Source organism: Bidens hawaiensis, unplaced genomic scaffold (assembly GCF_021521415.1).
Source record: "Bidens hawaiensis isolate Kalapana, Puna unplaced genomic scaffold, B.hawaiensis_p1.1 tig00036687_1, whole genome shotgun sequence".
NCBI lineage: Eukaryota > Viridiplantae > Streptophyta > Magnoliopsida > Asterales > Asteraceae > Bidens > Bidens hawaiensis.
Genome location: NW_027496396.1, coordinates 157892 through 170310, shown reverse-complemented (window position 1 = coordinate 170310; position 12419 = coordinate 157892). Strand labels below are relative to the sequence as shown.

At 35.5% G+C, this 12419-nt stretch overlaps 1 pseudogene across 1 annotated transcript; it reads left to right on the top strand.

Moving 5' to 3' along the window:
- Positions 1-569: 569 nt before the first annotated feature.
- LOC143588676 (protein DETOXIFICATION 24-like) lies at positions 570-9170 on the top strand (annotated as a pseudogene). Its single transcript, XR_013145148.1, has 9 exons — positions 570-819; positions 1130-1256; positions 2055-2461; positions 2707-2786; positions 2875-2931; positions 8277-8515; positions 8607-8723; positions 8813-8901; positions 8993-9170. The product of XR_013145148.1 is annotated as a protein DETOXIFICATION 24-like (transcript).
- The last annotated feature ends 3249 nt before the right edge of the window (positions 9171-12419 follow it).

The following is a 12419-nucleotide window of genomic DNA, read 5'->3' as shown; positions in this document are numbered from 1 at the left end:
ATTTAACTAAAATCTAATTAACTAAATTTTTTTAACTAATTAACTAAGAGTGATCATAAACGTTGAAACCTATCAAACGACTAGCCTACTTGAAATTTAGCCAATTTACTTCATGGTTTGTGAAACTTGGATGATTAAAAATTCAACTTATGATTTGAACTTATTACGGACACATATTGTTTTTATTTTTTCCTTTCTTAAATATATATCAGTTATACACGTATAAAATAAAATATTTATCCATCATTTTTTATCATTTTGTAAAATTCACTCACAACCTAGAGGTAGGGGGCCCAATAATGAACAAAAGCCCGTATCAAGGATAGAAGGTGTCATCTTGACGCTATAAATTGCTGCCTCATTTTTCAATATACTAATTCTCTCCCCACCATATCTTGCAAAACGATATTTGTAGACCCAATGATGGGTTTCTTTGACTTATAGCCAAGGGCAAACTTTTTCTCACCGATTTAAGTTATCTGTCTTCGTCCGAATGTTTTTATACGTTGTGTAAATTTACTTGTTTTCACTAAAAAAATTATATTTAGCGTAAATTTACCCGTTTTCAGATGGACGACGGGATAAAGACAAAGCTTCTTCGCCATGAAAATGAAGAAGAAGAAGGTGACCTAAAACAAAGGATATGGGTCGAATCAAAGAAAATATGGAGGGTTGCATTACCAGGTGTAATATCAAGGGTTTGTGCATTCGGAACTATAGTTGTTACCCAATCATTTATTGGACATATTAGTGACATAGATCTTGCTGGCTACGCACTTGTTCAAACACTTAAGTGTCCGATTTGTCAACGGAATACTTGTAAGTTAACTATCTATGTTTAGTTATAACGAATACAACAACGAGGGAAAAGTAAGCTACTTTTTTGGAGTTTTGTGGGAACTTTAAATAAGATCCGAACGAAAATAGAGAGATATGTAATCGTATCTCTCTTCTTTTGTTACATTATAGATCACAGCATAAGTAATATAAGGAGTAACCGTATACACAATTTTTTAGCAAGAAAAAAAAAATCCTAAATTCATGATAAGTCTACCCTTTGGATCAAAAGATATGACATTGGATTTGATTGTAATCGACTATTTTACTTATTAATCTAATGTATCAACAGTTGGGAATGTCGAGTGCAACTGAAACACTTTGCGGACAAGCATTTGGGGCCGGACAACACCATATGATGGGCATTTACTTGCAACGATCATGGATCGTTGACTTGATTACTTTAACCGTGTTGCTCCCGGTCTGTTGGGAAAAACGACCACCTAGCCACGAACGGTAAACAAAAAATGCGGAATTAATCTTCGTTCGGCTAAACTTTTTCCCGACCCGAATGAACCAATGAGGATGCAAACAAATAAGGTATAATCTAAAAATAAAACTGACACAAAAATTTTAGCGTGGAAAACCTCTCAAGGTGAGAGTAAAAACCACGGGACTACTAGAGCCGCTTCAAATCCACTATCACCAATAATGAGCAATACAAAGTTCTTCTCTAGGTAAAACTAGAGGCATACACAAATCATCATATACTTGGCACAAACTAACATAAAGTATATGGAACCAAATACAAAAGAGTAAACGAGTAAGAGGAATCACCAACGAGAGAATAAACCGGTCTCTAAAACGTCTCTTATATTCACCAAACACCAAATAATTTGGAGCACCAAACCCTTCTCTTCGCTTGGTGTGTTGACAGAAGAGGAACTCAAAAAAAACCTTTATACTCTTTTCGTATGGTTTTGGTGTTGTCGGCAGAATTCTTAGAGCACAAACCAAAAAAATCCCTTTTAATATTGTTGTTGAGAACTTGCTTCTCACGTTTTGAGTCAAAAGCCCATATTATTAATTTTGTCATGTGGGCCTCAATAATTCACCAAACCAAAATAAACCAACAATAAACTCATACGGATGATGAGTTTACAAAAAACATATTTTTTTTGCTTTTTCTTATTATTAAATAATAATAATAATAATACTAATAACCCATGTATAATAATATTTGTTGGGCTTTCTCATGGGCAAAAAATACCCCAACACGGTCTTCATCTTTGGTACCCAAATCTACAAATTTGTTGGTGAGGAAGAATCAATAGCAAACAGTGATATCTTTATGGTTCATTCCATTTGTCTATAACTTTGTTTTTAGCTTGACTATACAAATGTATCTACAAGCACAATTAAAAAACATGATTATTGCATGGCTTTCGGTTTTTCAATTTGCCATCCATATACCGTTGTCACTGCTTTTCGTGTATAAGCTGAATATGGGGGTCTCGGGTGCCATGATTGCATTCTCAATGTCTTCATGGTTTCTTGTGATTGGAGAATTCATATACATTTTTGGAGGATGGTGTCCGAATTCTTGGAAAGGATTTACAGTTGCTGCGTTTAAGGATCTTGTTCCTGTTGTAAAGCTGTCACTGTCATCTGGTGTGATGGTCTGGTAAGTATCTAATGTAACATTTGGAATTTGACTATCTTATGTCAAACTGAATGTTTTTAATATAAAAAATGACATGAAATCTTTCACAAAACCACTTTAAATCTTTTCTGACTACTGTTATAAGTCAAGTAATTTAAGGTGGTTATCTATATGTTCTGACTAATATCAGAATATCATTAATTTAAGAAACCATTTGTTTGACTTTGAATGTCAAACTATGGTCTGACCTTTGCTATAATGTGTAGCTTGGAGTTAATGCTGTTCTAGTCTTACTTGCTGGATACATGTTGGACGCTGAGGTTGCAATATCCGCCTTCTCCATTTGGTATTAATTAGCAAGTGTTACTATTTCTCTCTTTATTATTAGTTTTAAAAAGATATAGACTCGTTTTTCTTTTTTGCCTTTTTTGCAGCCTGAACGTTAACGCGTGGGAGTTTATGATAAGCCTCGGTTTCTTAGGTGCTGCATGGTAAGTCACCGATGGTTCATTTAGATTTTGCAAATAATTACATTTATATCCCTATCTGAAGAAAATAAAAAGTATGCGAAAACCAATATTCGCATAAATATAGCCACCTAGGTATTATATAAAATATGTTAATCAGGGTTTATTGTTTAATCATAAGCATGGTTATAATATATGATTTAATTAAGTTTCCTTTGTAATTGTTGTCATTGTACTCTTATATATAGTTGATCAATAATATATAATACTTTACGGGTTTCATTATTTTATTAGAGAGAATATATATTTATAGGGTCTATTGTTATATCATTACCGGTTAAAATATATAATTTAATTAGGTATTTTTTATATCTATTATCATCGTACTTCTAAACATAGTTGATCGTACAAATACCCTACAAGGCTTTTATTATATATATTAGGTGGCTAGCTTTTCTAACATCACCCGAACCAAACCTTTTCTACTTGATACTTATTTTTATGGATGAGCAAATGGTACTATGTATCGGTACTGAAACAAGCATTTCAGTACCAAATATTTGCCTACGATACCGAACCGAGCTTTTTGGGTACCTGTGCCATATTTTTATGAAAATCAGGATCGGTAGCGCCAACCTTTTTACCAACATTATGCGTAGAGAATTAGAGAAAGGTGTTGATTAGTGTCTGTTTGTTTTTGTCCTTTAGTATATCCTCTGTTATTTTTGGTGTATGATTGATGTGATGGAATGAGTCATGGTTCACATGGTTATTATGTGACCGTTTATTTCTATTGCAGTTAGTTGGAGAATAAGGAGGAACTGGAGCTTAAAGTGGGTTGATTAAGTCCTAGTTTACCAAGTCTTTAGTTTGTTTGTTATTGATGTTAACGTTAATTTTCCTATTTTGTTGCTAGTAGTTATTTTTCCTTCATGTATTTAAAGGCTTTATGCAGTTAATGTAGTAGAAAGTTTTTGTTTTGTTTGATTGCCAAAATAACATTTGGTATTAGAGCAATTTCTCACCACTATATCACTTTCACACAGGTACTATGAGCAACGAGAAGTTGAAGGTTCCCATATTTGAAGGCCACTATGAACATTGGAGCGAAATGATGGAGAATTTGCTTCAAGCAAAACAGCTGTGGGGTCTCATTGATCCGGGAATCATTGAGCCGGCTGTAGGGATTGCTCAGTCAGAGGTACAAAGAAAGAAGTTAGAAGACCTGAGGGCGAAGGATCTACAGGTAAAGCATTACCTGTACCAGGCCATTGACAGAGTCACCTTCGAGCAGATTTTAGATAGAAAGACCTCTAAGGCCATATGGGATTCAATGAAAAGAAGGTTTGCCGGTAATGAACGAGTCAAGAAATTCATGTTACAGAAACGGAGAAGGGATTTCGAAATATTAGAGATCAAGAATGGTGAATCAATACCGGATTACTTCGGTAGAGTTCTAACTGTGGCAAACCAAATGAGAAGCAATGGAGAAACAATGCCCGACGGAAAGATTGTTGAGAAAATTCTCAGAACTTTGACTGAGAAATACGTTTATGTAGTGGTTTCTATAGAAGAATCGAATGACATAGAAACCATGACAGTTGATCAATTACAAAGCTCCCTTGTTGTCCATGAGCAGAAGTTTAAACGAAGAGACAAGGAAGAAGAGCAAGCATTGAAGATGGAAGAAGGATCGGGTAGCCGTGGTCTTGGAAGAGGCCGTGGCAGCCCGAGAGGTAGAGGACGCGGACGAGGTTCGTTTAACAAAGAGACGATCGAATGTTATAAGTGTCACAGATTAGGGCACTTTGCCTATGAATGTGACCAATCAAAGGAAGCAAACTTTGCCGGTTTTGATGAAAATGAAGAAGTTATGTTGATGGCAAGTGTGGAAGATCACGTTCTTATGGCTAGAGATGGTGAAGATAATAAGAGCTACATTTGGTTCCTCGACTCCGGGTGTTCCAATCACATGTGTGGAAATAAAGATAAGTTTGTTACGTTCGATCAGTCATTCAATACTTCTGTTAAACTGGGAAATAATTCGAGGATGAATGTTAAAGGGAAAGGGAATGTGAAACTCATTTTAAATGGAACAAAATTTGTGGTCACAGATGTGTATTATATTCCAGAGTTGAAAAATTGTTTGTTGAGCATAGGACAACTTCAACAAAACGGGTTGTCTTTTATGTTTCAATCAAACTATTGCAGAGTCTATCATCCAGAAAGAGGAATGTTGTTTCAAAGTATGATGAGCACGAATCGCTTGTATCCTCTAAATGAAGATGTAAAGGAAACTGAACAACACACTGATGGCTGCAATTATTCAAGTACCGATGACGAAGAAAGATTATGGCATGAACGGCTAGGGCATATAAGTAAAACATACCTGGAAGAGATGATGAGAAAAGATATGGTCCGAGGTCTTCCAACCCTAGAAGTTAGTGAAGCTGTGTGTGAGGCATGTTTGGTTGGGAAACAAACACGAGAAACAATACCAAAGAAAGCTAAATGGCGGGCAGATGATGTTCTTCAGCTGATTCATTCTGACATATGTGGCCCTATTTCTCCCACGTCCAATACCGGTAATCGTTATTTTTTACGTTTCATTGATGATTACAGCAGAAAGGGTTGGGTCTATGTATTATCAGAAAAGTCACAAACTCTTGACAAGTTTAAGTAGTTTAAAATTAAAGTTGAAAAAGAAACTGGAAAAGTGATAAAGTGTTTACGATCCGATAGGGGAGGGGAATACTTTTCTAATGAGTTTAGTGATTTTTGTGAAGAGTGGGGCATAAAGAGGCAATTAACTACTCGGTTCACACCGCAGCAAAATGGTGTTGCCGAGCGTAAGAATCGAACCGTTATTGGGATGATTCTTGCTTTACTTGCATCCAAAGCCATGCCCAAAATATTTTGGGCCGAGGCAGTGGTTTGGTGTTTCTATGTGTTAAACAGGACCCCTAGCAAAGCAAACTCTAATATGACACCTGAAGAGGCATGGTGTGGTTCAAAACCAACTGTTGATCACTTCAGGGTTTGGGGTTCCCTAGCTCACGTTCACATCCCAAAAGAAAAAAGAAAGAAGCTGGATGATCGAAGTCAAGTGTGTGTTTTAACAGGTGTGAGTGAAGAATCCAAAGCCTATCGGTTGATTGATCCTCAAACCATGAAGGTTGTCATTAGTAGGGATGTAATATTTGAGGAAGGAAAATCATGGGATTGGAGTTCGGTCAAGGGAAAAGAAAAGGTAGAAGGGCCGTTAACTTGGGGAAATTATAATATTGAAGACCGAGAAGAAAATCAAGCGGCTGATGATGATGAGAATATTGAAGGTGAAGCCTTGGGTGATGTTGTTGAAACTGTTGACCCTGGTCCTAGCATTGCTAGAGCTAGGGAGGGTAGGGTAAGAAGACCACCAGCGTATCTTCAAGATTATGTTAATGAAAGAAATGTACCATTTGAAGTTGAAGACGAGTTGAATGCTGTGATACAAGACCAAGACCCTATCCGTTTTGAAGAAGCAGTAAAACATGAGAAATGGAGAAAGGCTATGGATGTGGAGATTGATTCAATAGAAAGAAACGGTACATGGAGTTTGGTGGAGTTGCCAAAGGGGGTTAAGTGTATCGGAGTGAAGTGGTTGTTTAAAACAAAGGTGAATGAGAAAGGAGAGGTAGAGAAGTACAAAGCGCGACTGGTTACTCGTGGTTATGGACAGAAATATGGGGTCGATTACTCAGAAGTTTATGCTCCGGTGGCTAGAATGGACACTATCATATTGATGATAGCCATGGCAGCTCAACATGGATGGAATATTCATCAATTGGACGTAAAGTCCGCTTTTTTACATGGTGTTTTACAAGAAGAGGTGTACGTGCAATAGTCGCAGGGGTACGTGGTGAAGAACAATGAACACAAAGTATACAAGCTCAACAAAGCCTTATATGGGCTCAAACAAGCTCCCCGAGCTTGGTTCAATCGCATTGAATCATATTTCGTTAACGAAGGTTTTAGTAGAAGTCAATTTGAGCATACTTTGTTTACAAAAGAAGGCCAAGATGGAAGAAGACTACTTGTAAATATATATGTGGATAACTTGATATTTAAAGGTGATGATGAAGGGTTGATAAAGGCATTTAAAGAATCTATGAAGATTGAGTTCGAGATGACTGATTTGGGTAAGATGAGATACTTCCTTGGTATTGAAGTGTTGCAGACTCCGACTGGTATTCATGTGTCTCAAAGAAAGTATGCTATTGAGGTACTATCCCGGTTTAATATGATAGATTGCAATGTTGTTATTAATCCTATAGTACCAGGAAGCAAGTTGAAGAAAGATGATGGGGAAAAGGTGGAAGAGATTACTTTCAAACAAATTGTTGGTTGTTTAATGTATTTTTCTAACACAAGGCCTGATATTCAGTTTGTTGTCAGCCTTATTAGTCGCTTTATGTCCAGTCCCTCGTCTGTACACTATGCAGCTGCCAAGAAAGTGTTGAGGTACATAAAGGCAACATTGGATTATGGGTTGTGGTATAAAAGAGGAGGAAAAGGTGAATTAAAGGTCTATACCGATAGTGACTTTGCTGGAGATGAAGATGATAGAAAAAGTACATCGGGGTTTGTGCTCCTAGGGGATAATACTGCTGTTAGTTGGGCTTCCAAGAAACAAAGTGTGGTTGCTTTATCATCTACCGAAGCTGAATATATAGCAGCCTCTGCGTGTGCATGTCAGGTAATTTGGATTCAAGGTGTGTTAAAGGACCTTGGAGTTGAAGTGAAAGGTGGAACGGTGATTAACTGTGACAATACATCAACGATAAAGCTGTCCAAAAACCCAGTTTTTCATGGAAGATGCAAGCATATTGGGGTGCGGTTTCACTTTCTACGTGAGTTGGTGAAAGATGGAAGTATTGAACTAAAGCACTGTGGAACACATGATCAATTTGCAGATATCCTAACCAAGCCAGTTCATCGTGATTGTTTCATAAAGTTGAGAAGTCAGCTGGGTGTCATGACTTATCGAAACAAACCTAACATGGTTGGTATGTCAAGTTTGAGGGAGGGTTTGATGGAATGAGTCATGGTTCACATGGTTATTATGTGACCGTTTATTTCTGTTGCAGTTAGTTGGAGAATAAGGAGGAACTGGAGCTTAAAGTGGGTTGATTAAGTCCTAGTTTACCAAGTCTTTAGTTTGTTTGTTATTGATGTTAACGTTAATTTTCCTATTTTGTTGCTAGTAGTTATTTTTCCTTCATGTATTTAAAGGCTTTATGCCTCAAGTTAATGTAGTAGAAAGTTTTTGTTCTGTTTGATTGCCAAAATAACATGATGCTTGTGTTGTAACTTGAACATATATAAAGTGTTGGGGTGGCAAATGAATTAGGGAGAGGAAATGCGAAAGCAGTAAGGTTTTCTATACAAGTGTTGTTGGGGGCTTCCATTGCAATTGGGCTGTTCTTCTTTGTTCTTTGTTTGGCGTTTGGCAAAAAACTCGCATACTTGTTCACGGATGATGATAGAGTTGTAGATACAGTATCAGATCTTTCTTTGCTTCTCTCTTTTTCGGTTTTGTTGAATAGCATTTACCCTGTACTCTCTGGTAATTTCTTTCGGTTCATAAAACCACAGCATTTGAAAATTTACACAAAGATAAGTTGTAAATACTAAGCAGAGATATATTTTTCCATTAGGGGTGGCGGTTGGAGCGGGTTTGCAATCAGCTGTTGCAGTTGTTAACCTCGTTTGCTTTTACTTGATCGGTAATCCAGTGGGAGCTTTGCTCGGATATTTAACGAGTCTACAAGTTAAGGTACATAAAAAAAATAGTGTTAAGCAACTCAAATCTATTTTTTCGATTGTTATTTATTTAATTTGTGCCTTTGTTTTACTAATTAACAAGGCATATGGATCGGAATGATTGGTGGTGTTCTAATACAAACAATTACACTTGTATATTTGACATGGAGAACTGACTGGGACGACCAGGTACACAAACAATTTCACAGCCATGCATTAGATACTTTTTGTTCTTTTCGGTATTTCACATTAACATGTATTATTTTTTCGCTTCGTGTAGGTCGCGAAGGCTTCCAGACGGCTCGCACAGTTTTACTTAAAGTCAGATGATAAACGTGAGCAAATTTCCAACGAGTTAGAATGATTAAGAAGTTCTTAAATTTTCCTGTGCATATCATTTTCAATTGTTATATGCATGTTTCTGAATTCTATATTTACTAACGAATGTATGGTCTTTTTGGTGTAAGTAGTCCATTGTTTCTTGCTTAAGATAACTAGGTAAGACGCAATGTAAAACAACGCAGGCCAAATTGCAAAATAAATAAATAAATAAAAATAAAATAAAAGGATTAGGTTGTAGGCTTTGTCATAACAACAAGAGAGCAAAAGTTGCAGATTTGCAAAAGTTGCAGATTTTGTTAAAACCTGCATACAACCCCAACAAGGTTGTAGATTTGGATTGGTTCGTACGTTTATTTATTTCAGCTGTGTTAACTGATTTTATTAAAACCCGTATACGAGTTCCAGCAATATATATATATAATTTATTAGTAAGGACATTCTCGTCAATTGTCAATTTACACTATCTTAACTGACAAGAGTTACTGGTGCTAGTAAAGTAGATGGAAATGACATTTTTAGAAGCCATGAGGACGGAAATGGCTAAAAAAAACTTTTACTTTGGACGGAGATGACAAAAGTGAGAAAACCACATAAATGAAAATGACAGTTTGCTCTGTTTAAATAGAAGGGTATTTTTTATCATTTCATACTAACTTAATAGACTAGAACTAACGGAGTTAGTGCTTTGGACTGAAATGGCAAAAAAATGAAACCACGAAAACGGAAATGACAAAAGTGAGCAACCACAAGAACGGAAATGGCAGTCTCTCACAAAAAAGAAAAAAAAAATAATAAATAAATAATAAACATTCAAAACAAACTATACTAGTTTTAGCTAACGTTAGCTCAAACAAGATATATAAGTTTTAGCAAAGTTAAAAAAAATAAATACAAAAGAGTTTAGGATCATATATTAAAACTTCTCGTGACATATTACAAAAGAGTCTAGGTCCAAGTATTAGTTATTTTAATAACCGATATATTAAGTTATGTTTAAAGTAATGAATATAAAATAGAAAATAATAAAACTAACTTCGTCTTTACAAATAACACCAAACCACAAAAATAACGAATCCGTGAAACAACAACAAATCAAAGACGAATTAAAATTGGTAAATTTTTCATCAAAAATTGTGTTTGGTTGGTTTTTAATAGCAATGGAATTGGAAAATCAAATCAATCAATCATACCCAGTGACAATCTCACCAATAACAATGCTATAAGTAGGGTTTAATTGTGGAGGATTTATGAAGTCTAATTTTCCAAGGGAGTGTTTCTATAGCATCGTCAAAACATTTTCTATAAGCATAAATATTGAGGTTTCTTATATATCTTTAATCACTTCAACCTCATTCACAATCATAGACCTGGTAACAATTGTAACTATCTTCTTCATACTGTTCTAAAATGGAGTGAATTAGAACTGTGTAATTGATCGGAAGAAGAAATTGATTAAATTCTAACTGCTAAAGTGATTAAAAAACGTTTGCTAAACCATAACCTAGATGATAAAAATAAAAATAAAAAAACCGAGGTCGAGGAAATTCAAAACGAATCACACATTGATGGTGATGAAACTGAATGAAATCCAATTCCAAGCATAAAGTCAACGAGTGGACAAGTACAAATCGATGGTGATGAAAAACAATGTGACGGTGAGGAAATTGAACGAAATTCGGGAGATGGACTTGAAATTGAATGAACTCAGGTTATGGTGATGAAATGATTATAATCCTAGCATCTATGATGAAGAAATCAAGAATTAGATGGAGTTCCTTGATGGTTAAACGTTTGGTTTGGACCGGACATCAACATTCAACAAAACAAAGTTTCATTCAACTGCTGCTTTTCACCCCACGATGCCCTCCCCTGCTGCCCTTTACCGGTCACCGGCCCTCCATGCTGCAGCTGAGTAGCGGATAGTTGGTGCTTCTTTTGTCACTCCTCCACGGTTTGAATTCTACTAATTCAATTTAGATATTCTTATACTTCTATTCAAAATTGTAGTTATTTATTTGTTTTTATAAATTGTTAATTTGGAATTGTTTATGAGAAATTGAATGATTTTTTTTTGAACAGTGAACTTTTAAATTTTATTGTTTATGGGACTTGAACCCAAGACCTCTCATAACCAGGTGTTTTAAAGGCTTTGCCTTTGCCAATGGATCGTCACCTCATTAGTAGCAATTGAATGATTGATTATGATCTGTTAGATATTTGGATAATGTAAATTGAAAATTGTAATTGGTCAGGGATTTAGGGTTTACGCTTAAATTGAATTTGATTATCGATTTATAGTTTAAATTTTGTCACTTCTAAAATCATGGAACTTGAAAGATGAAACAGCAAAGTCTTTTTAGCAATCTTTTTAAATAAAAATTCCAAAAAAATTACGATATCGGTCAAACATCAAGTTCAAAAAAAAATGAAACTATTGTATGAAATACTGTAAAAAAATTCGGTTATTGTATGAAATATACGGTAAAAAAATTTTATTTACATTCTATGAAATACGCTAAAAAAATATTTTTGAATGTTACCCCTGAAATTGAGATTGTGGTTGTAGGGCCAATATTCTATATTGTTTTTAGGATTGTGTATGTCGTTCTAATTTGCTTTTAGTCGGTGTAGTACATACTCAGTACGTTTATTTTGAACGTTTATTATGTAAACTTTGGAGAAATGAGGACCCTATAAAAGGGCGACTTAACCCATTTCTCCAGAACAACTCATTCACACAACTTCAAAGAAATAAAGTTTTCTCTCTGCTCATCTTTTTCTTCTTCTTCTAGCAAATAAATCAAACAAACTAAGATCCGAGATCTGAGTGTTGTTGGTGATGTCCGCTAACCAACAACACGGATTGATCCGAGTAAAGTTCTCAGATCCGGTTTCCGAGTGTTGTTGGTGATTTTCACTAACCAACAACACGGATTGATCCGAGTAAGTTGTTAGATCCATCCAGAGGACCTACAATTGGTATCAAAGCTTTCGGCTCTACTAGTTGTAGTTCTTGGGTCACAACCTTGAGTCTAGATCTTGTTTTGAGTGTTTGAGATTTCGGTGTGTGTAAAAAAGGTGGGTTACGGCTCATATTTTTGTGTGTTCTTTGTTAAGAAAAGTTTATGAAAAGTATGTGATTTGGTGTGGTGTTTGGTATTTGAGTGGTTTACTTTCATATGTAAAGTTTTTTTGTTTGGGAGTACGTGCATTTGATTTGGATCTAATCTCATTAAAGTCAAATTTCCATTCGACTCAGCCTAGAGTCAAATTTCCATTCGAGTCAGACTAGGGTCAAATTTCCATTCGAGTCAGACTAGAGTCAAAATTCCAATCGAGTCAGACTAGAGTCAAAATTTCATTTG